Source organism: Bombyx mandarina, chromosome 22 (assembly GCF_030267445.1).
Source record: "Bombyx mandarina strain Sakado chromosome 22, ASM3026744v2".
NCBI lineage: Eukaryota > Metazoa > Arthropoda > Insecta > Lepidoptera > Bombycidae > Bombyx > Bombyx mandarina.
This window is the reverse complement of record NC_143228.1, coordinates 16,223,453-16,248,656: the sequence shown is the minus strand read 5'-3', so window position 1 is coordinate 16,248,656 and position 25,204 is coordinate 16,223,453. Positions and strand designations below refer to the sequence as shown.

At 38.0% G+C, this 25,204-nt stretch overlaps 1 long non-coding RNA gene across 1 annotated transcript; it reads right to left on the bottom strand.

The window, feature by feature from the left end:
• Positions 1–15,633: 15,633 nt before the first annotated feature.
• Positions 15,634–24,702, bottom strand: LOC149500399 (uncharacterized). Its single transcript, XR_016324989.1, has 2 exons — positions 22,071–24,702; positions 15,634–20,530 (listed from the first exon to the last, which is right to left on the bottom strand). It is a non-coding gene; the product is annotated as an uncharacterized LOC149500399 (long non-coding RNA).
• Between the last annotated feature and the right edge of the window lie 502 nt (positions 24,703–25,204).

Genomic DNA, 25,204 nt, shown 5'->3' with positions numbered 1-25,204 from the left:
TCTCCACTATTTAGTGGATGTTATTATACATATAAACCTTTCTCTTCAATCACTCTATCTATTAAAAACCGCATCAAAATCCGTTGCTTAGTTTTAAAGATTTAAGCATACATAGGGACAGACAGATATAGGGACAGAGAAAGCGACTTTGTTTTATACTATGTAGTGATTATATTATGAGGGTAGACAAAGTTGTTTGCTTTTAGCATCATATCTGTAATCTTCGGTCTGGGGACCGGCGAGGGGGGCCTAAGAAGACGACGTGCAAGCTGCTCTGTGCGCGTTTTACGCAAGAGCATCCGGGTGATGGAAGGCCGGCTATCCTCGACCCACGCTGGTTCTGGCCCAGCAGGGTATTCCGTAGGGTAACCCACTCTAACCGGCGCCATCTAGGCGAGCTTCGGACAGTCTGCCGACCGAGAGGGCTGGTGGTCGTGGCGCCGACGACCGCCAATCCGGCGTCCCAAGGGGGAGGGTGGCGGGAGAGATGTGCTCCGCACTAAACGCTTCACTTTCCCCCCTTTGCCTTGTCATGAGTTCTGTCTCATGCGAGGTTTGGACGTTGGTTGTTGAGCGACAGGAGGTTTTAGTCAGTTCGACTCTGACATACCCCGCCCAGTATCCCCAGAAAAGGGCGAAAGTCCGGCGATTTCCTACAGACCAAAAAAAAAAAAATATCTGTAATCTAACTGCAATCATGAGAAATGGAAAAAAAACCTTGACTTATTAGCATGTTTTTGACCGGCATTGACAGTTTTTAATCAACCGAAACACATGCACTCAAAATAATATTTGAATATAAAGTCGTATCGGAAGATCAAAATCGTATGTACTTATTCTATCTTCAAGATGGTATTGCTACACCTGTCACCTTAGAATTTGAAAACGTTTCTAACAATGAAGCCAGAGAACATTTCACATAGTCCCTTTGTTCCCCAAATACATTATATACTCGCACGCATGTTGTAATTTAAAAGAGATTGTGTACCATGAAAGCATTTTATTAATATAATTTTGTGTGGTGGTACAATGATTTTTGGATTTTTATGTCGTCGTGGCCTAAAGGATAAGTCGTCCGGTGTATTCGTATCTAGCCACGCAACGGTGTTCGAATCCCGCAAGCGGGTACCAATTTTTCTAAAGAAATACGTACTTAACAAATGTTCACGATTGACTTCCAGGGTGAAGGAATACCATCGTGTAATAAAAATCAAACCCGCAAAATCATAATTTGCGTAATTACTGGTGTTAGGACCTCTTGTGAGTCCGTACGGGTAGTTACCACCGCCCAGCCTATTTATGCCGTGAAGCAGTAATGCGTTTCGGTTTGAAGGGTGGGGCAGCCGTATACCGAGACCTTAGAACTTATATTTTAAGGTGGGTGGCGCATTTACGTTGTAGATGTCTATGGGCTCCAGTAACCACTTCACACCAGGTGGGCTGTGAGCTCGTCCACCCATCTAAGACAAAAATAACTTGCGATCCGCTGTCAATCACTGAACTATTTTTAAATGTCGAAGAAGGAGATATTATGACGCTTAAGGAACATTGTCGATTTATTCCAGAGCCGGATAGTAGAGGTACATAGCAGAAGTGGAGTTTTATAACGCACTGTGAATAAACTAAGTAAATCCGAATATTAGGAATGAGTCAGGCTCCGTTAGTGTCTGTATGGTTTGATTATGTAATTGAGATGATCGGATTATTTCAAGTAATTCCTTCGAGAATTTTTCATCCAAAAATAGTATATTAAACAATAAAATCAGTCTCTTCGTATGCAAATGCTCCCAATAAAACCCTTCGACTAATTTCCATCTAAAAAATTACTAGTGGCGTATTAATCAAGCCCAGTTACTATCACAACCCTATTTCCTTCTCCTAATCTTGTTCAATTTAAATTCCCCAGTTAAATTATAGGTATATAACGTTACAAATATACTGTAGCGTTATATCTATTTTATGTTACACAAAACCAAATAACACAAAAGGAATTAATTCGTGGGATTATGTGTTTACTGCCTTTTCATAAACGCCACGTCGCAGTCTTGATTTACGTGTCGTAATTAATTGTAGAAACTTAATGGAATTAATTGCTTTAATGAAACAATACATTGTTTTGTATGTAACATAGTGAATAGTAATGTAATTCATTTTGTAATTTAATGCACTTTTCTATTAAAATCCATCGAACAATATTAATAAGGCATTATAAAAGAATCGAAACGATATATCAAGGGCGCATAGACATCACAGAGGGACATGACCACACCACCACGCCCCACCATTGACTCTGGAACTACATTTTATTTATTTATTGCATATGTGGGTGGACGAGATCACAGCTCACCTGGTGTTAAGTGGTTACTAGAGCCCATAGAAGTCCACAACGTAAATACCGCCACCCACCTTGATATATGAGTTCTAAGGTCTCAGTATAGTTACAACGGCTTTTTTTTTGGTCAGGAGGAAATCGCCGGACTTCCGCCCTCCACTGGAGATGGAGGGTGGGGCGTGTCAGAGTCGAACTGACTAAAACCTCCTGTCGCTCAACAACCAACGTCTAAACCTCGCATGAGACAGAACTCATGAAGAGGCAGAGGGGAACGTGAAGCGTTTATTGCGGAGCACATCTCTCCCATCACCCTTCCCCTCGGGACGCCGGACCGGCGGTCGTCATAGTTACAACGGCTGCCCTACCCTTCAAACCGAAACACCTTACTGCTTCACGTACTACGGTGGTGGTACCTACCCGTGCGGATTCACAAGAGGTCTTACCACCAGTAATTACGCAAATTATAAATTTGAGGGTTTGATTTTTATTACACGATGTTATTCCTTCGCCGTGGAAGTCAATCGTGAACATTTGTTAAGTACGTATTTCATTAGAAAAATTGGTACCCGCCTGGGATTCGAACACCGGTGCATCGCTCAACACGAATGCACTGGACATCTTATCCTGTAGGCCACGAAGACTTCAAAAAAATATAGAAATACATACATAGAAATATCCAGGGTGGTGGTACCTACCATGAAGCGAGCTCCGTCTCTGGTGGTACTAATCGGACGTCCGGAGAGAGCATAGATTTGTAGACGTCTTGGACTCAGATACAGCTCGGTCTGATACCCAATGGGGTATCCGTAAATTGGATTCTCCAACGTAACAGAAAAAAAAACCAGTGATACCTACCATAACTCACTCATGGCTATAAAGCGATTATTGGAGCCGCTCCCATCTTTGAGACATGAGGTCGATGTCTCAATCTTATCGTATATCGCACCAGACGCGATACGCCAAGGCAGAGAAACACACGGTTCCTATCGCAATAACTCACATCGCCTGCAACGAACTCGCAGATTTAACTTTAGATTACCGAACACATTTGCATAGTTCTAGAACAAATTTACATTTGCACAGCTACCTAATGATCGTTAACTGATGTTTATCTAACAGTTCGAAACGCTGGCTTATTATATTATGTTGTTAAGCTTATTAAATATCTGATTCGAATTCAGTTGTAAAACGACCTCCCGATTTCTGAAGGTTTACGACAGCTGGAGTATTGTGATCTCCATGGGCCCGCACTCAATGCCAGTTGGCCTGAGTTCACGGTACATCAAAACATCTTCTTCTTATCAGCCCACAGACGTCCACTGCTGGACATAGGTCTCCCCTAAGCCTCGCCACAAAGACCGGTTCTGCGCTGCCTGTATTCAGCGGATCCCCGCGAACCTCGATAGATCGTCGGTCCATCTTGTGAGAGGCCTACCCACACTACGTCTTCCGGTACATAAAATCTTCTCACTACAAATACGACAGTGTCTCAAGACGAAAGTCTTTGACCAGTGTGTGTTGCCAGTGATGACATATGGCATTGAGACGTGGTCGCTCACAATGGGTCTTTTATGAGAAGGCTCAAGGTCACCCAAAGAGCAATGGAGAGGGCTAGGCTCGGAGTTTCCCTGCGAGATCAAATCAGAGATGAGGAGATTCACAGGAAAGCCATGGTAACCGACATAGCCCAAAGGATTGCGCATTGAAGTGGCAGTGGGCAGGGCACGTTGCTCGTAGAACTGATGGCCGTTGGGGCCAGAAAGTTCTTGAGTGGCGACCGCGTACATCAAAACACACTAGAACTTAATTTTGTATAATATAGTCTTGGTGTAATAATTCAAATAACCAGCGAATGGTTCTCAAGTGAAAACTGTCTATTGAATGTGTAATTAAAGACAATATTTCAGTTGGAAATCATAGTCTTCGCGATTAAGTGATTTTAAGTAATTGTTGGTTAGCATTCGGTATCCCGAATAACCAAAATTTACATGATATTAATATTAAATAAACGACAATAGGATAGTAGAATATAGGACACGATCACAAAAAAATTTTTTTTGTTTGAAATTGTAATTTGGTTCCTCAGAGAAAATATTCAAAATGGCGATCTTATTCAAAACTGCATTGCGACACCCGACGTTGCATTGTTTAAATATATTACAATGTATTTCGCACAAAAGGCAGTAAATATTAAAATATCAGTCCACCTTCAGAAGCTTTATCTCCATTTACCCGCTTGAAGACAGATTCCAGGTTTTGTTAATGGATTAATACGCGTTTTGGTGAAATTAACTTCACGAATATTCTACCCTGCAACACATATTCTTTACACCAAAGACGGTATTTAGGCATGCAGGCTTGTAACAGCCTTATGATCAGGAGTATTTAGGACTTTGATAGATAAAGACATTGACGATAATTTTTCTTGTTGGGTATAGAGTAGTTCTTATGTCATAGTTACATTAAGTTTATGATTTTTATACAGTAATATCCAGAGGGCCATTAATTCAACTGCCCATACGGAGTCATAAAACCATACAAACTGGTGGTAGGACCCCTTGTGAGTCCGCGCGGGTAGGTACCACCACCCCACCTATTTCTTCCGTGAAGCAGTAATGTGTTTCGGTTTGAAGGGTGGGGCAGCCGTTGTAACTATACTGAGACCTTAGAACTTATCTCAAGGTGGGTGGCGCATTTACGTTATAGATGTCTATGGGCTCCAGTAACCACTTAACACCGGGTGGGCTGTGAGCTCGTCCATCCAACTAAGCAAAAAAAAAACCATATCAACCGTAAACTGTCTACGGAGAATACTCTGACTCTGTCTATGAACCGAAATAACGCAGCCGTTAGGTAGTTGATTAACAAAAAGCATTGTCTGTATTGCTTGTTTGATCATTGCTGCGGTTTGTGACGGCCGCATATTGTATGTTACATACGGTTAGCGGGATGCGGGTGTAATGAGATTAGGATAGACAGTGTGTTTTTGAAATATATTAATACTTTCCAGAAAACGTAGTAAAATAACGTTGGTAGACGCACCGCTCGAGAAATTTTACTAATAAGCTATTACAAATATACTTTTTAATTTTATTATAATGTTCAACTAATAATATATACACTAAATGGAAACTGAAAATTTATAATACTTGTATAGATCGACGACAGCTCCGCCTGGCCTAAGAATATATCTGCCATTTCAGTTTCAATATCAGGTAGACTGGAAATGAATGATGGCTAAGCGTAAAAAAAAAAACTAAAATATCTTTTTTTCCTACCTAAGCTGAGAGCCTTGAGAGGCTATTTCAGCGTAACCCTAACGTTTGTAGGTGAGCTCACGGGGCCCAAACCTGATGACGTTGCTAACACGAACCCTAGCAAGAGCCGTGCTTCGCAGAATCTACCACCGGATCGGAAACGCGACCCACTGAGAAGATCCGGCGAGAAACTCAGTGGGCTTATCTTTTGTGATGAGATGTAATCTGTATATCAGAAATAGTTTTTTGTTATTTTATTGTTTAGATGGGTGGAAGCGCTCACGGCCCATATGGTGTTAAATTATTACCGGAGCCCATATATTATTATATATCAGAGTCAGCCCTGCGCTGCTTGCATTCGGTGAATTAATAATTAAACTCAATTATTACTGTTGGTAGGACCTCTTGTGAGTCCGCGCAGGTGGGTACCACCACTCTGCCTATTTCTGCCGTGAAGCAGTAATGCCTTTCGGTTTGAAGGGTGGGGCAGCCGTTGTAACTATATTGAGACCTTAGAATTTTAATCTCAAGATGGGTGACGGCATTTACGTTGTAGGTGTCTATGGGCTCCAGTAACCACTTAACACCAAGTGGGCTGTGAGCTCGTTCACAAATATAAGCATTTTTTTTTTTTTTTATCCAATGTTACTTTATTACAGTTTAATAAAAAACAACATAGGTATCCTACCGTTCACTCATTACCTACTGATGTGTTGGGATTGTTTTCGTTTACATACGCACAGACGGATTGCGTTGTCAATTATCATGGCGAACTAATCTGTTTTGTGACGGGTCCAGTCCGTTCAGATATTGATGGCCTAATTCAAATTCTATTTATGTTTACCGTAACAAATAGGATTCTTAGTGTCGTATTTATTAGATTATGTTATCTTACGATATCAGAAAGGCGTTGATACAGATTAAATGTATTTGATGTTATTTTTTTCAATTCACAGCGTCGGTCCCCGTAAATGTTTTTGTTGTGAAGCACGCAGCCAGATTGATAAGATGCTCTGCTGCTCATTACATGTAGGCGAATGCTGAGACAAGCAATGCATTTCTTAATCTAAGTAACATTTAATACAAGTACATTAACGACATTTACGTTCTCGGCAGGCAGCGGCTTGGCTCTGCCCCTGGCATTGCTGAAGTCCATGGGTGACCGTAACCACTCATCATTAGGTGGGCCGTTTGCTTGTCTACCGACAGGGGCAATAAAAAAAATTAAAATCTATGGTACGAATATAGAATTGGCACAGTAAAATAATAATTGGAGTTCTTATCAATTTTGATACTTATTCGAGTCCTATACGAATATTCGCCAACTTTGTACTTTTGAACAGACAGAACAACTGATCTTGATGTATAATTGAGATTTTCATATTATTTTTTTCGCCTATAAGTGGATGTCTCAAAGGGGACAGGATAGAATTATTCAAATCGTGGTATCTATAGGCCCTAGTAAATCAACAGCAGATGACCCTGACATTGCCTGCGCTTCTTCGTTTTGACTTTACAGAAATAACCTAAGGAAACTTACTTACACCTTACCAGTGCTAGGGCATGTTGTGAGCTCGCACTGGTAGAGATACTACCACCCTGCCTGTTCTACTATAAAACTGAGACTTACAACTCATGTCTGAAGGTTGGTAGCGGCATCTACGTTGTTCATGTCTATGGACTGCGGTAACCACTTAACACCGGGTGGACCGTGAGATCACTTCATCTAAGCAGTAAATAAATAATATTAAAAAAAAACTAACAAAATACGCTTTTATAGAAAATCTATAATAGCTAAAAAATAGAAAATAAATTTTAATAAATTTGAATTAAAAATAGTGTGAGAATAAATGATTTTATTGTAAAAAAAAGCGTTGGGTGCATGGTAGTAGTTATAAATATTTTATGAACAGATATGAGTAGAAGGGTCATTTTGATAATATCCTGAAAAGCACCTAGATTTTCTATAAAAGCGTATTTTGTTAGTTTTTTTAAACTATTATATATTTTTCAATTTTTTCATTTTTTATTTTTATTTTTAATGGTCGTCGGTCCTTAATAAGTATACCAAATTTCGATTTAATCCGACGTTTTGAAGGGGGTTAAAATCATGTTCAAAGATTCCGTTACATACGACTGAAGCTAATAAAAGCCTTTTAAAAATAGAACCGATTCCTAGGCTGTCTCAAACTTGCCTCGCATTTTCAACAACACTGCCCAAGGATAATAAAAACGAAGTCCCTTATTCGCTCAAGGAACTACATTCTATACAACACAGGCCTGTATGCTTCGACCGTCTGTTAAACACAGCCACCGATCGAAACGATGTTCGACAATAGATTAATTGCGAATTATGTGGTTACGTTGTCGACCTAAATATCGTTGTTACTGAATATTAATCGTGGGCCCTATTATTGGAAATACAGGGTGCTTAGTACTAAGCGGTAATATCAGTGATGCACATACCTGTGGTTATTTTGTTATATCTCTACTTTTTATTACTTTTTTTTGTATTCGATGAATTCTTACTATGATTCTGAATTTTTTTATTGATTGCTTAGGTGGGTGGACGAGCTCATAGCTCACCTGGTGTAAAGTGGTTACTGGAGCCTATAGACATCTACAACGTAAATGCGCCACCCACCTTGAGATATAAGTTCTAAGGTCTCAATTATAGTTACAGCGGCTGCCCCCTTCAAACCGAAACGCTTTGCTGCTTCACGGCAGAAACAGGCAGGGTGGTGGTACCTACCCGTGCGGACTCACAAGAGGTCCTACCACCAGTATGTCGAGTTCCAGTGGTAACGTACAAGTATGAACTGGACACAACAGACTCCTAATGCTCGATCTTCATAATAATTATATTAATCCTAAAATATAGGACGTTACATTTCAAAATTGCGGTAAAAACCTACCATTTCAGTTTATTGACATTTTATGTCCGTTTCAACCCGCAATCTAAAGGGAAATCAGCTGGCAGACGTAGCTATGCATCACGTGAGGCCGTTGACGCACGTCAACTGCTTTTCAGTGTTACATTGCGTGTAAAAACAATAATGAGAAACGATTTTCTTTTTCTGTAACCTTTATGTCCGGAAGATAGTAAATGAGTAGGTAGAAAGCGTGAGTGAATCTGAGTAGAGTATAATACTCTTTTTAGTACGAGACATATGATCCCGGCAGCGGTTTCTATCTCTGTTGAAGATCTCTCTCTATTCTTGTGTGTTCATTTTCGGCACTCATAATATTTGGAGAAATTCTGGGTTAGGCACGATAGTGTTGAGATTCCAACAATGCAACACGGTAGCTGAAGCTGATACATAAAACTTTAAATACAACATAAATATCGACAAAATTGTTTCTTCATTTAAAAGTAACATTTCCGAAACGTAATCATATTACTAACACCCCGATACACTCCACTTGAAATTTTCCAATTTCCTTTTTAGCTAATAAGAGCGTCTTTTCAAATTACCCGCTTTTTATTACCTTAACACGTTGTAAACGATTCCCGGACATCAAAGTCGAGGAGTAATCCAATAAGTTGCATCTTGGACCCGCCCGGATAATTTAAGGAGGGCACCCTGTTAATCAACGTTGATAGAAGAGAGAATCTTTTTATATTAGTAGCTTTATCTTGCGAATTTTCAGATGACTTGTCTTAAAGCGTTTTGAAAAGGAAATTCGTCAGTTTTTATTTCCTTTTTTTCGCGATTAATCAAAAGTCGTCTTTTTTATATTAATTGATGTTGCGATTTAAATTATAATTTGATACATTATTAATAGTAAGAAAAGTATTAAGCATTCTTTTTTTTTTAAATAAAGCCAATTTTTTTTATTTAGCTTATCCTAGAATTCTTAACGTAAGAAAAAATCAGGCATTCCATTACTTTATTCATTCTAGGGGAAAAACACTATGAACGTTTTATAAAACCTTGTTGGGAAAACAAGAAGGAAAAGTCTTTTGATTTTCATGTTGGTAAAAATATTTTTTTCCGTTTTCCGTGACTACATTTTCCGGATGAACAGAACCGTGGCGCCAGTCTGGCCTTCGATTACTCTACTGGTGGCCCCGAGATCTTTATCGCTGGTAACATTGAGTTGTTTTGACACGAGATAAATGAGTTGTCTCGAGTGTTGTTTTTTTGAATAGTTAAATTTGTAATTATTTAATTTTCAAAAGAAACATTGTGCAACACTTAACCATATATACATAGATAATAAAATAAATTATTAAATGAATAAAGATACTAATTAAAAACCGAAATTAAAGCTATTTTAATAAAGGCGTCGTCCCCTGTAAAAAGTCGGTCTATCGATGGTGTTAATATAAAAAAGCTTAAATTACACAATGCTACGCAATTACAAGACATTTATAGTATTTCTATTGGTGAGGAAGAGGAGGCAAGCAGTGGTGGTGTACGAATTTTTTTTTACTAGTGGTAGGACCTCTTGTGAGTCCGCACAGGTAGGTGCTACCACCCCGCCTATTTCTGCCGTGAAGCAGTAATGCGTTTCAGTTTGAAGAGTGGGGCAGCCGTTGTAACTATACTGAGATCTTAGAACTTATATCTCAAGGTGGGTGGCGCATTTACATTGTAGATGTCTATGGGCTCGAATAACCACTTAACACCAGGTGGGCTGTGAGCTCGTCCACCCAACTAAGCAATAAAAAAAATATTAGCCATATTCATCTTCCGTGAGTACTAAATTACATAAATCATAGAGGAAATCGTTGATATACATACATTAGATTAGATTAGACATCCTTAACTTGTTTAATTACATATTTCCAAGTCTAATGCACCTAAGTCAAATGAGCAAAATTATCCGATTCACATCAGAATCCCCAATAGTGACATTTCAGTACGATTCGAAGTGAAAACTGATTTAATATAGACGTTACCAACATTGTTTCTTCCATCTTATACCTTTAAACGAGCAAATCTTGTACATTAATATATATATAATATGAATCTCGGAAACGGCTCCAACGATTTTCATAAAATTTAGTATACAGGGGATTTTGGGGGCGATAAATCGATCTAGCTACGATTTATTTTCAGAAAATGTTGTTTTATTCGTGTTTTCAATAATCAACTCTTCCCGACATCTATTGGCGAATGATAATACTATTTTTCTTAATTTAGGGCAACTAACCGCTTTAAAGACAAGATGGCGTTATCAAAAAAAAACTCATTTCAGGTCATTGTCTGGTAAGACTTAAAAATCAATCTACACTTTACAGACTCCGACAAAAGTTGTTGAATAATTAAAAAGCATAATTTATAGCAGTTTAGCCTCGATTTCGCAAAAAAAATCTGTAAGCATGATACGGATACTAAATACGGAATTCTCTAAATATGAATCGAAAAACCTTTAGCGAAAATATAACAATAAACACGTCCATAAACAAGACGTTATGAATGTTAAATGTTCAAAGTATTCATGAAGCGAAGCACTGTAGTGGAAAGTTGAGACAGTAGAACGTACTGCGGCTACCGGATACACTTTTTGCGCTTCCACGTCTGCGGACTTGCGCTACTGTTACGCAAACACTCATTTCGTACAGAAGGTTCAGTTTTTAATTTAATTTGTGGCCAATTTTGAACACAAATGTAATTTTACATGAATTAAACTAAACAGAATTTGTTTTATATGATTGTTTTATTTAGTTCACCGCTTGTAGTTTGGAATGATAATAATAATAATAATTACATTTATTTACTCCACAATACAAATAACTTTTCAATTAATATGACATAAATTTCTAATTCTATCTAAACAATATTACAATATATTAATTATACTGACAGTGGAGATAAAAAGGCCGCGGCTCAGCTTTGTGATAGCTGAAACTATCGCTGCTATTCTGCCGCTGCCTGTAATTTTAATCTATAAATTAATCTAATCTATAAAATAATAAACTAAACTACTAAAACTAAAATAATATCAACTAATCTGAATGAGTATATCAGAGGAAGTGTGAAAGTAGCTCCGGTAATTAACAAATTAAAGAGCGGACGGTTAGCGTGGTTTGGACATGTGAAGCGTAGAGAGAATATGCATGTGACTAGGAGATGTATGGAAATTGTAGTGGAAGCTAGAGGGGGAAGAGGTCAACCGAAGAAGACATGGTTGGAGTGTATGAATGAGGATATGAAAGAGAGAGGAGTGAGTGTTCAGCTGACGGCTGATAGAAGAGGATGAAAGTGAAAAATTAGCTGTGCCGACCCCACCTAGTGGGATAAGATATAAAAAAAAATGGCTTGTAGTTTGGAACGGCTAAGAATCAAAAACAATGAACCAATGCCACCACAAGTATTGAAGTCGTCGTGGCCTAAAGGATAAGACGTCCGGTGCATTCGTGTTGAAGCGATGCAACGGTGTTCGAATCCCGCAGGCGGGTACCAATTTTTCTAATGAAATACGTACTCAACAAATGTTCACGAGTGACTTCCACGGTGAAGGATTAATATCGTGTAATAAAAATCAAACCCGCAAAATTATAATTTGCGTAATTAGTGGTGGTAGGACCACTTGTGAGTCTGCGCGGATAGGTACCACCGCCCTGCCTATTTCTGCCGTGAAGCAGTAATGCGTTTCGGTTTGAAGGGTGGGGCAGCCGTTGTAACTATACTGAGACTTTAAAACTTATATCTCAAGGTGGGTGGCGCGTCTACGTTGTAGATGTCTATGGGCTCCAGTAACCACTTAGCACCAGGTGGGCTGTGAGCTCGTCTACTCATCTAAGCTATAAAAAAAAAAAAAACATTTTGGATTATAATTTTCAGAGTTGATTATGTTTTCATTTAACATCAGTGTACCGACTAACTATTGCTTGGACTGATTAAAAAAAAAAAAACCCTTAAATTCAGACGGATAAAAACTAGCCTTGGAAAATATCCGGTAAATAAAACTTTTGTTCCGTGTTGTTTTTATATTTTATTACATAGATGATAAAAAAAACAGTACGTAAATAAATCTGAAAAGGTAAGCCCACTGAGTGTATTTCGTCATATTTGTCAGTCTTTAGAACCGGCGATAAAGTTTTGTTTTAATTAGTATTCGCTAAATTATCGATATTCACCCATATCCTCACAGTGAAACTGACATTTCCAGATTTATATTTTGGCTTCCCTCATTCTCTCTTTGATTTTGTCAATGTCAAAAAAAAGAAGCAAATCAGTCGAAAGATGAAAAAGAAAATGGAAGTCAACTTGTGGAAAGCAACTATATCTATATGTTTACTTATTTGTACATAGATATTATTAATATTAAATAATTTTCTCATATAACTGTAACTGCTTCTTTTGTCAACAGCTAAAGACATACGTGCTCGTAGATATAATTCTGCTTTTGAAACGAGCCGTTATTGCCGGATATGATATTACTTTCCATCAGGTCTGGCAACACCTAAAACATAGATTAAAGGTAGAATTAAACGTTCTGTACTTGTTATGATCTGTGATGGAGTTAGCCGCGAAAATGTTTTACTGCTAAAGTTCCTCATTCAACGCGTTCCGATGTTTCAGAATGCAAAGTTGTGACAAAAGCTGGTTCAGCAGAAATGACCAGTTGCATTTCATACCGGTTCCATATATTTTTATACTCAAAAAAAATCTCTGAATCTTTGAGGATTATCCGTTCGTGATTGGGAAGTTGGAGTTTCTGTACAGTGGCATTAAGATAACAGCAAGCTCACCTTGCTTGTCAGATCACCTTGGTCCATGAGGTAGTCGACCTACACGACAACTTGAGCCTTCAATCTTGAAACTGGAACGGCCTCTGGGGCACACGTAATCCTTCTTTCCAGAAAAAAAATTTATAGCTATTTCCTTCGAATGAAAACGCCTGATGTGAAATAAAAAAAATATTGACAACGTTATTGAGGTACAAAAATCCAAACAATAATCAGACAATATTTTGAATATTATGTTTCAAGGTTCGTTGACTGCCACTTTGGGTAGTGGGTTCCGATAGCCACTTAAAACCAAGAGCATAATCGTCTCCACCCGTCTAGAGCAATATAAAAAACTACCTTACATTCACACATTTGGGGAAGCTTAACGACAGAGGGAAGATCTTCCACCGAGCGGGTGGTATTGCTCGGTAGACCGACGGTCCAAATGTTGTTGTTCGGAACTTCTATATATGCGCTTTATCTTGAAAATGTCGTAAGCGAGATTCAGGCATCTGTCAATTATCTTGCGTTGTATGATGGCTTCCCGCCACACACACATTAACATTCACACACGAAAACTCCACAGATACCAACATAAGAGGAAACATGCGAAAATTCGTAAACCTCGCTTTAATACAAACAAATGGACGCGCTTGTTCGATACAAAAAAGCGAGGCTGGCCCTTAATTGATTTAATTTGTCCGCAGTCAAAACTCCGCGCCGTGTCGCCCTGTCACCCGTCACGTACTGTGCGAGTAAAGAGGATTGCACAATTGTGTTGAAATTATATTATATTTTTTGCAAGTAGGATAATAATTACGGGCTTCTTTCTATTTTTTCTCTAAACAGACGACAGAAGGTTCACATTGCGATTAGTGGCCACTAATACACATGGATATCAGCAATTCCAAGGTCACAGCCGAGTGATACAATGCCTTGGAGTCGTTTCACATCTCGATTGATGTGTCTTGGCGCTTTCATTTTTTCTTCTCGTCTGGATATACTTTTTTGGATATACTAACTCGTGTGTGTAGTGTGTATAGTTTCATCCGCCATAGCTTAGAAAATGCTTGGCTTGGATTTTTGAAAAACTGACATTTTTGTCGTACACGGAGTATATAAAAATATAGGTTAAAGTATATGTTTGACTAAAGCCAACGAAACATAATTTGAGGACAAACTAAACTTTCATTTATTTATTTTTATTATTATTATTATTAAAATTGGGTTTCTGTAATCACAGCTCGCCTATTCCCGGAATGGTTTTCCAATCAAAGCAAATTAAAAAAGTCAGTTCCCAAAATTCCTTTAGATATAGTTAATCGTTTACCGCAGTTAAAAAACAAGGCAACATGAATCTTTCAAAGCACTGTCACTAATCCACACTCTCCCAATTTATTGCATATCATTGCACGCCTTTCTTTCGATTACCGATGATGTGGGACTGTGGGAATCTCGCAATTCAATCGATACGTATTATTACATAACTAACAACACAGAATTTTCGGTGGAATGGTGCAGCACTATAACTCTATACCCCATCTGCAAATCAACTAAAAATGAACGACAACGTAATGTATTTTTTTCGATTTACACATTAAAAAGTTCAAACCGAAATAAAACACAGAAATTCCAGACCGTTCATGTAAGGCCTCTAAATTCTCTTTTCTCTTCTTTTTTTTTATTTTATTTCACGCTGCTCTTTTCCATTTGTTTTCATTAAATCTTTCGATTCCGACTCGAGTCTAGAGCCTTATTAATCGCTTTTAAAAACAAACACCGAATTAACAGAAGAAAAAAGTATACGGAGTGTGTTACTAAGCAAATGCTTGTTCTGAAAATAAATTTGAATGAAGCGCAATCTTTGCTCGTAGTAAAACAATTTTTCAGAGTTTCCAGATTTTTAAATCTCGGTGCTAGCGGATAGATATGGTGATTTATATACATATTATGTTTTATATGATTGACTCCGTGGTGTAGCAGTTAGCGTCCCTGACTTTTGCGTCAAAAGTCGTGGGTTCGATTCATTCGTGTGATGAAAAGCCATTAATTATTTACACATTAAGTTATGCACCTACCACAGGATTCTCTACACCACCCTTGGTTGACTGGTAGAGTATGCCTCAGGCATTAAGTCCGCCATTGTACTTCTGTGCATTAAGTTAAATAAATATATAAATAATAAAGATTTGTTTGCTCTTTTTCTGGGTTTTTCTGGTACCTATAACACAAAGAATCCCAATTTAGGGCCAAATGATCGTGCGTGATTTGTTTCCAGATATTATTATTAGTTATTATAGTCGAAATATCAACTGGAATTGGATAAGCTGCCTTTTTTTTTTTAATCAAATCAAATCAAATCAAAATCAAAATCAAAAAAAGTTTTATTCAACATAAATGAAAGTACATACTTGTTGAACGTCAAAAGAATTACCGCCAATTCACAAGAATTAGCCTCCGTCCTGAGAAGAATTGGCAAGAAACTCAGCGGGCATGTTTTTTTTTTTTTTTTTTTTAAATATTAGATTTTTATTTTTATTTTAAATATTATTATTTTTTTAAATATTCATATTACAATAAGTAATTATAACATAACAATTTTACAATATTTAAATTCCCGGAGCGAGCAACTCATTCCCACTTTGTGCAATCTTCTAGATAATCATTGACTTTATAGTAAGCTTTATTGCACAGATGTTCTTTAATAGTTTTCTTAAACCTATGTATATGTAGGTTCTGAACATCTTGTGGGATTTTGTTGTACAGGCGCACAGACAAACACCCGAATGAATTTCGTATCTTATGTAACCTACTCATCGGCACAACAAGCTTGTGTTTGTTCCTAGTATTTTTATTATGTATGTCCGACATCTTAGGAAACTCCTCAATATGTTTACGAACATACATCAAATTTTCAAAGATGTACTGGGATGGCATAGTGAGAACTTTAATTTCTTTAAATTTTTCCCTCAGGGATTCCCTTGAGTGCATGTTATAAATAGCACGTATAGCTCTTTTCTGCAGAATAAATATCATTTCTACATCGGCCGCATTGCCCCATAGCAAAATGCCATAGGACATGACACTGTGGAAGTAACTAAAGTAAACTAAACGAGCCGTGTCCGCATTTGTTAACATTCTAATTTTTTTTACTGCGTATGCTGCAGAGCTAAGCTTACTCGCCAATTTATGAATATGAGGTCCCCACTGCAGTTTGGAGTCCACTGTTATACCAAGAAATACGGTTGACTCAACAAGCTCCAATGATTCCTCAGAAACAATTACATTACTATCTACTTGTCTCACATTTAAAGATGATTTAATACATTTTAAAGTAAATTTAATACATTTCGTTTTCTTACTATTCAATAATAGGTTATTGATACGGAACCAATGAACCACACACGAAATCGCATCATTCACTTCGTCATAGACTTGTAATTGTCGTTTAATTTTAAATAATAAAGATGTATCATCTGCGAATAATACGACCTCGTGTCGGGACTCAATAAAACTAGGCAAATCGTTTATATATATTAGAAATAAAAAAGGACCCAAAATGGAACCCTGAGGTACACCCATTTTCAACGTGGTGCCTGAAGATCTATTTCCTTTCACATCTACTGTTTGTATCCTTCCTGATAAATAGGAAGTAATAAGTTCCAATGCACCATCAATAATACCATAGTGATGTAGTTTCCTCACCAATGTTTCATGTTCAACACAGTCAAATGCTTTGGATAAGTCACAGAAAATTCCAAGACAATCATGCGATTCCTCCCAAGATTGAAATATATTTTTGATTAGATAAGCACCTGCATCAGTTGTAGAGCGACCCCTTGTAAACCCGAATTGTTTATTATGAAGCAGGTTATTTGAATTGAAATGTTCTAAAAGTTGTGTCAAAATAATTTTTTCAAAGATTTTACTCAACGTAGGGAGTACTGAAATAGGTCTATAGTTAGAGGGGTCATCAGTACTACCAGATTTAAAAAGAGGAATCACTTTACTATGTTTCATTAAGTCAGGAAATACACCACACTTAATACAATCATTAAAAATACTAACAAGATGAGAAGCAATAATGTCTATTACAGACTTCAAAACCTTTACTGATATTCCCCACAAGTCAGCTGTATTTTTTACATTAAGGCTATTAAAACTTTTTATTATATTGTTTGAATTAATTTTCTTAAATTTAAAAATTTCATTGCATTTCTTGACATGGTTATGCAATAATATTTCAGCTGCTGTGGGGGATGAATTTAGAGATGTGGTAGTTGAAACTGGAATGTCAGAGAAAAACTTTTCAAAAGCATTAGCCACATCTTCATGACTAGTTACCAATTTATCGTCTATTTTTAACGAGAATTCTTGATGGCTATTTCTGACTTTTCCACTTTCTCTACCAATGATGTTCCAAGTCATCTTTATCTTGTCAGGGGCATTTTTGATTAAATCACTTAAATGTAAAGATTTTGCCGCTAAACAAACTTTTCTAAATAGTTTGGAATAGTTCCTGACATATTGATGAAATGTTTCATCATTATTATAAGCTTTTTCAGAGTACAGATCATACAATTTTTTTCTACTTTTGTACACTCCGGTGGTGGCCCACTCGCTGAACACCGTTTTGTTTTTTAATGTTACAGTTTTAGGAATAAATACATCAGTAAAGACCATATTAATTCTCTCAAACATATTCTGGTATGATAAATTTGGGTTTTTGTTATAAATAATTTCTGAATGTTCTTGCTTAATATTATTTATTTATATATTATAATTTTTTTTTATTGCTTAGATGGATGGACGAGTTCACAGCCCACCTGATGTTAAGTGGTTACTGAAGCCCATAGACATCTACAACGTAAATGCGCCACCCACCTCGAGATATAAGTTCTAAGGTCTCAGTATAGTTACGACGGCTACCCCACCCTGCCTATTCCTATGTTCCAATTTCATTGGTAATAATAACAAAACTGAATGAATTAATTGAATTGATACAGTAAAATTGAGATTCTAAGCTCTTGAGGTGGACGGGTGGCATTTAGTTCGTGATACATGTGAGTTTCAGAAGCCACTAAATATCAAACAGACCATACACTCGTTCACCAATCTATTAACAGAAAAGAATTTATAATCTAGGAGATAGCTTATCCGAACTGTTAAACCATAAAGCACAGAAAAAATTAAAGCAAAAACTCAAACGACACGCATTTCAGTATATAACTAGGTATATTTATTAATATTTATATATGCACTAGCTGAACCGGTAGATTTGGTAGTGCCTCCATCGATAAATAAAAGACCTAAACTTTTGTATAAAATAAACTTAAAACAAACAAGGAATCTGTCCGACGGGGGACACATCAAAGGAAAACAAAATTATTATTTTTATTTAATTACGAGCATTTTCATATTTATCTACCTTTTAAACCTTCTCTGGACTTCCACAAATAATTCAAGACAAAAATTAGCCAAATCGGTCCAGCCGTTCTCGAGTTTTATTTAGCGAGACTAACGAACAGCAATTCATTTTTATATACATATAGGTATATATGTCTGTTTCATTGTGTATACAAAATGAAACCGTTAGTTTTATGTACAGAAGAGATAAATAAGAGAATTGAATACTTAATGCCGACTGCAGTCCCATTTCATTGCTTCATTTCATTCCCGGGGGAGTGCATCTTTACCATCTTAAAGATTCATGTCTCTCATTTGAGACGACACTGAGTACGTGTACGTTGCTGTCCCATTTTTAACCAACTTCAAGAGAGGAGGAGGTTCTAAATTCGACTGTTTGTTATTAATTTTTTATTTGAAATCTGATCCTTATTTTGTGGTCTCAATCAAAATCAGATCTGTAGTTTTGAGTTATATTTAATTATTTCTGGAACGAAGTTCCTTATGGGACGATGCGGAGGGTTACCCTTACTGGGAAAAACCGTCCGTAACGTAAGATTTTTATTAGTAATGTACACAGTGTACGACTTAACTTTGTAATAACGTACAAAAAATAACATTTTTTTTATCATTCATTGACCACGATCTCAGAGCGTTCGTTTGCACAATACAATAACTCTTATGCAAACATCCGTGAATGAAATGTACCACAATAAGTTCGCACGTTACCGAATGACCGTGGGTTGTTGCGAAACCTCCAGTTTTATTTTCCTTATACCGCGAATAGAACTTAAAATTAATATTTTTATAATAAGGAACTTCGTTCCTATTCGGTGTCCCACGACACCACACATCTTTTTTGTTTTTGCTTCGATGGCTGGACGATTTCGGGGCCAACCTGGTGTTAAGTGGTTACCGGAGCCCATAGACATCTACAACGTAAATGCCGCCACCCACTTTGATATATAAGCTCTAAGGTCTCAGTATAGCTACTTCAAGCCGAAACGCATTACTGCTTCATGGTAGAAATAGGCAAGGTAATGGTACCTACCCGTCCGGACTCACAAGAGGTCCTATCGCAAGTAATGACGCAATTATAATTTTACGGGTTTGATTTTTATTACACGATGTTATTCCTTCACCGTGGAAGTCAATCGTGATGGACATTTGTTAAGTACGTATTTCATTAGAAAAATTGGTACCCGCCTGCGGGATTCGAACACTCCGCAGTCACTGGCGCCCATGGACATCAACAGCGTAAATGCCGGTGTTTAAATAATAAATAGAACTTAAAATATTTGTAGCGCATACAGAATGCAAACCGGTATGCAACATGATATTATACTAGTTTGAAATTGTTTCAATTCGAGGGAATTCTGTGCGTCTCACAATGATGACTCCAGACTTGATATGCGAGTTTGTTGCATTGTGGTTTGTTGTTTGTTAGCGGAGACTTATATAACTTGTTGTAATATCATGTTAGATCTGGTTTGTAATGGAATACTTACAATTTAGACTACTATTTATCTTTCAACCACTACTGGACTCTAAGGATCACTGGTAGCTTCGATAAAACCGGCAGTTAAAATAGAGTCGGTAAAATCCTTTTTATCATCGCACCTCCCGCCATCGGAGCAGAGTTCATCCATATTATCTGGAACCGCTGCGTTCATTGACAGTGCGTTTCCAGAGGTATTTTTTGCCACGTACCATCCGACTATGGAATCAGCTCCCCTCCACGGTGTTTCCCGAGCGCTATGATATTTCCTTCTTCAAACGAGACTTGTGGAGAGTATTAAGCGGCAGGCAGCGGCTTGGCTTTGCCCCTGGCATTGCTGAAGTCCCATAAAACTGAACAAATTTTAATCCGATTAATAAGCCAGTTGTTGTGTGAATACAGTCCGCCTTTATTCGAATAAGCCTTGCACCCAACATCTCACTGCAACGGCGCCAACAGTATTTACTCTTTAAGAAACTTTGAACTCTATAGAAATCTCTTTTTTTTATTGCTTAGATGGGTGGACGAGCTCACAGCCCACCTGATGTAAAGTGGTTACTGGAGCCCATGGACATCTACAACGTAAATGCGCCACCCACCTTCAGATATAGGTAAGTTCTAAGATCTTAGTATAGTTACAACAGCTGCCCCACCCTTCAAACCGAAACGCATTACTGCTTCACGGCAGAAATAGGCAGGGCGGTGGTACCTACCCGCGCGGACTCACAAGAGGTCCTACCACCAGTAATCTCTCTCTCTCATTTGTAATCGTAATCTCATTCGTATTAATCTCTACTAGAGGTCCCGCAGTAGTCGAAATTCGACTATAATTAATTAGAATTGTAAGTTTGTACACTATTATGATTGTATTTTATACTTCTATAATCACAAGTTTCGCCAAGACTACACTACAAAAATATTAACAAAGACAAACCATATTCTATTATCAATTTGACAACAGACGTGAAGAACAAAAGTTGGCAATACAATAAATAGTATGCATGCGTGTGTGCGTCAAATACATAGTATGTAGTGTGTAATGTTTCCTTTATTGATTTAATGTATCTTTTATGGATTATTCTAAAAAAAAATTAGCATTGTACACTTCATCTCTATATTCTGTATAAGTGTGGAAAATTTCATACTCCTCCGTCCGCGCAATTTTCGTAAAGAGGGATACAAAGTTTTTGCTTCACGTATTAATATATAGATAAAATAATTCTTCGAAAGTCCTGCATATAGACAACTGAATCAAATCATTGGTTATCTGGTTAAATGTAGTGTAGAGACGATAACTCAGAGCGATCATCGTCCTCGCTTGATTGAACAAGCCGCGCGGCGTCCGAATGTCTGAATCGAACCGGAAAGCTTTATTCAATTTTATTAATGTGAATTATGTATGATGGTTTTACAACGGTAGTAGTGTGTCTAGTAAGTCTGCACGCGTAGGTACCAACACCCGGTTTGAAGAGCGGGGCAGCCGTTGTACTGTTAAAACCACGGAATAGATAAATAAGGAATACCTTATTTATCTATTCCGTGGTTAAAACTGAGAGCATAGAACTCATATCTCAAAGTTGTTGGCGGCGTTTACGCTATTATTAATTGCCTACAGGCTCCGGTAACCACTTAACGCCAGGTGGTTTGTGAGCTCGTTAACCCGAGTAAGCAATTTAAAAAAGACTTTAAATAAATTGTGCTCTCTATCTGAGACCTCATGACTCGAGATGGGTGGCAGCATTTACATTATATCTCTGGGATCGTCCGCCTAATTATAGAACCAAAAATTAATTAAATAAACTATTCTATATTGTTCTAAAGTACAGTGCTTAGTTGCTTACCCGTGTCGGCTAACAATACGTCGTGCAACCAGTTATTACTCAATGTACTTACATTGTCATGAACTGTTTCTGTCTCTCTGGCTTAATTATTATGAAATTATTATAAGCTCGGAACCACATCCAAAAACGTAAGGGTAATTTTCTTTATAAATACTAACTAGCTGGCTTTTTTTATTATTATTTTTAGCTACTAAATAGCTAACTAAAACTATTTGCCAAAATTTTATCTTCCTAGCGATTCCTAATGCTGGAGTCATGGTCCAGGCGGCTGGCCGATCCTTCGGCTGGTCGTAGGACCGTCGAGGCGATTCGCCCGATTCTTGTGGATTGGGTGAATCGTGACAGAGGACGCCTCACTTTCCGGCTCACGCAGGTGCTCACTGGGCATGGTTGCTTCGGTGAGTTCTTGCACCAGATCGGAGCCGAGCCGACGGCAGAGTGTTACCATTGTGGTTGCGACTTGGACACGGCGGAGCACACGCTCGTTGCCTGCCCCGCATGGGAGGGGTGGCGCCGTGTCCTCGTCGCAAAAATAGGAAACGACTTGTCGTTGCCGAGTGTTGTGGCATCGATGCTCGGCAACGACGAGTCGTGGAAGGCGATGCTCGACTTCTGCGAGTGCACCATCTCGCAGAAGGAGGCGGCGGGGCGCGTGAGAGACGCACAAGCCCGCCGCCGTCGAGCGGGGGCCAGGGAGGTGGATCTCGCCCTAGCCCTGGCCCTCTAAGTGTTTCGGGTCCCCCTCATATGTCGGTCTGGGGCCCGGCGAAGGGGGCCTAAGAAGACGACGTGCAAGCTGCTCTGCACGCGTTTTACGCAAGAGCATCCGGGTGATGGAAGGCCGGCTATCCTCGACCCACGCTGGTTCTGACCCAGCGGGGTATTCCGTAGGATAAGTCACTCTAACCGGCGCCATCTAGGCGGGCTCCGGATAGCCTGCCGAACGAGAGGGCCGGTGATCGTGGCGCCGACGACCGCCAGCCTGGGAGAGATGTGCTCCGCACTTCACTCTCCCCCCTTTGCCTTTTCATGAGTTCTGTCTCATGTGAGGTTCGGACGTTGGTTGTTGAGCGACAGGAGGCTTTAGTCGGTTCGACTCCGATATGCCCCCACCCTCCATCCCCAGTGGAGGGTGGGAGTCCGGCGATTTTCTCCTGACAAAAAAAAAAAAAAACCGATTCCTAATATCAAATGTATTTCTAAGACATCTTTCAATTTTTCGACGTGAATTACGTCTGTATACTCTTAACTTCTACGTTTTGTACTTACAAAATAAGTTCCTATGCGAGCGAATGGGACTCTGAATACAATTTGTTGGCCAATTCTTCGAAGTTCTCCACTGTTTTAACACGAATTCTACTTTTGTGAGAGGTCTTATAACCCAATACTTTTTTGCACAATGTAAAAATTAACATATTTAAGTTTTTAGGAACTAATTCTAACAAATATTGAATGTCATATATTTTGTTATTCGAAACCAATGCATTTTAGTTTCAAATAAGGAATTTTTTCCCTACCTATTCGTTGGTAGCCTAAGAGGCTATTTCAGCTACGCCCGGATGGGTAGGTGAGCTCGCGGGCTCAACCTGAGAAAATTAGCTCACACTATTTCTAGCAAGAGCAGTGCATCGCAGAATGTACGACCGAATCGCGACCTACTGAGAAGAACCGGTAAGAAACTCGCGAAAATAACGAGAGTCTATGGGCTAGGACGGTGACCGGTGCTATTAAGGCAGTTGATGGACGTCATGCTTAGCAAAAATATAGGTTTAAAATAAAGAATTTGTCTGAATAAAGAAAACGAAAAACAACACATGCATGAAAAAAAAATGTTGATTTCCCCCTATAATTTTTAATTCAATTAACTCTTTCTAAAGGGTAAAAGACTCTTTGGGACCCGCATCGATCCATTCAATACACCACAAGTACACAAAGAAATAAACCTCAGTGCATAAAGCTGCTTCACACTCATAAATAATTCAATTGTATTTGTCTTTTATTGTCGTCTAATAATAGAGAGGTCAGCACGGCTTTTACGTGTCCAATGCGGTACGCCTCTATAATTTCAAACGTCTATAAATCGACGTTTGGAAACAAGAAGGAATTTATAATGAAAGATTGAAGAATAAGCTAGTGAAAGCCGCGACTTTGCCTTGTTAACGTATTTAGATATACTAGATGATGACCTCTTGTTGTGTCTTGAAAGCGGTCAGTTGCCCTCAATTACGAAAAATAGTATTATTATTCGCCAATAGATGTCAGGAAGAGTTGATTATTGAAAACACGAATAAAACAACATTTTCTGAGAATAAATCGTAGCTAGATCGATTTATCGCCCCCGAAATCCCCTGTATACTAAATTTTATGAAAATCGTTGGAGCCGTTTTCGAGATTCAGATTACGTATATATACAAGAATTGCTAGTTTAAAGGTATAAGATATTATATATATTTCTATAACTAGAATGTACACTTTTTAAGGAGGCTGTGAAGCTAGACCATTTCCAGTATTTTCTTACGCACATCACTATAGACAATTATAAGATCGCGTTCCCTTAACACTAATCTCGTGAAACCAAACGACTTCTTAGGTATTATTATTTCTAGTTTAAAACAGAAATTCACACACAAACAAACAAAAATTCCAGAGTACATCAGTAGAATATAAATGTTACCGGCAATCTGTATAATTCAGGCATTCTATACAATGCCTATAGGTACCTAAAACATTGATTTTAAGCAAATCTAATGTGTTATTTTTGTCTGTCATTTTATATCCATCTACTTACTTACATAACATTGATAAATGCTCAAATATAGTTATTTTACACATTGCCGGTGGACAAGCAGGTACTCTATACAATACCTAAGAATTTTATACATTACCTAGGTAAACTATATACTGGAAAATAACATTTATAATATTTCATAAATTACCTTAAAGTTTTAGGTATTCTGTACAAATCAAATAAAATAAAATATATTCAACATAAATGAAAGTACATACTTGTTGAACGCCAAAAAGAACTACCGCCAATTCACAAGAACTAGCCTCCGTCCTGAGAAGAACTGGCAAGAAGCTCAGCGGGCATGTCTTTTTTTTATTTAATTTTTTTAATATTAGATTTTTTTTTATATTCATTTTTACAATGAGTATTATAACGTAACAATTAATGCAATATTGAAA